The following is a 1,386-nucleotide window of genomic DNA, read 5'->3' as shown; positions in this document are numbered from 1 at the left end:
ACCTTCTGAAAATTTCCATTGGGACGTAGGTGGGGGTGTTTACGCCAACACTTGTCCGAACCGTGATTGCCTTGGCAGTGTGAGCAAACTCGCTTGTCTGGTCCGGGAGATATGCTGCGTAGTCTGTCTGCAAGTGGTTTCTTATCATTAGCCTCATCCTGTTTTGACCAGTTCGTCCGCGATAGCCTTGTGGGTGTTGTTGCATGTTGCGTCATTCGGTATCGCGAGACTTCTTCATCATCTTTCATTATTTTTTCTTCTTCTAATGCGTATTTATAGGCATCATTGAATTTTTCAGGTTTCTTTATCGCTACGGGTAGCCGGATCTCCGAGCGCAAAGTCCGAACAAACATTTTTATACGGTCTAAATTTTCTTCTCGTCTGCGAAAATCTCTAAAGGTTTCCTCAGTCTGATCTATTGTGCGTTGAATTTTCCTATCAATTTCCGTATAACGTTTTATATAATTATCGGTTTTCTCCGTACTTCCTTGTCTCATCGAGTTTCTTTCCATTACTAATTGCTTGAAATGCTTCCCGATTACCCCAAAAGCTATTTTCAAGCTGTCGCCGAGTTCTTTTAGTGAGATATCTTTAATTCTATCTTCTATTTCTCTTGCATCACCTTTCAGTTTCTGGGCACGAATCTTTTGTGCCAGCAGGTAACTTTCTTCTGCGGTAACTAATTTTTGTACGTCGCGAATCTGATCTATGAAAGCTTCTACATTTGTCGTGCCATTATACTCTGGTATGTCAAACATTAATTGCTGGATCTCTTTATTTCGTGAGATGGAAATTGTCGCGGTGTCATCGATGGGTGGTGCACTCGCGGTTGGATTTGTTCTACTGTTGCCCGGGGTCGAAGTATTTTCCCTCATCAGTCTTTCTAGTGATTCTTGCATGGTTTTTATCTTTACTTGATATTCTTCTATGCGTCTTTTTTCCTGGCCAGCGCGTTTTTCTTCTTCGTCGCGAATATCTTTTATCATGGACGTATGTTTTTTTAATTGTTAACGTAATTTCATTGCGTATTCTATGGCCTCTTCTTTTGTCATATCAATTCCCTCTTGAGATTTAACGCGGTATATTATGTTCTTTACGGCGTCCATTTTCAAATGATTATCCCAAGTGTCGATGATTCTAATTGTGTCTGGAAAATATGAATTGTTCGTGGTGGTCTCGTAAAAATTTACGCTAACACAAGAATTAGAATTATATTCGGATTCACATTCGCTGGTATCTGAAGAGATAATATTTGGGGAACTTCTGTATTCGTTCATATGTCTTTAATGCGTCAGTCAGTGCGTCATTATTACATAACAGGTGTACATACATATATATATTCTCAGTAAACACAATAAAATAGATGCTGTAATGGTGTATGTTGTG

This window comes from Belonocnema kinseyi, chromosome 9, assembly GCF_010883055.1.
Source record: "Belonocnema kinseyi isolate 2016_QV_RU_SX_M_011 chromosome 9, B_treatae_v1, whole genome shotgun sequence".
In the NCBI taxonomy this organism is placed as follows: domain Eukaryota; kingdom Metazoa; phylum Arthropoda; class Insecta; order Hymenoptera; family Cynipidae; genus Belonocnema; species Belonocnema kinseyi.
Note: the sequence above shows the minus strand (reverse complement) of the source record.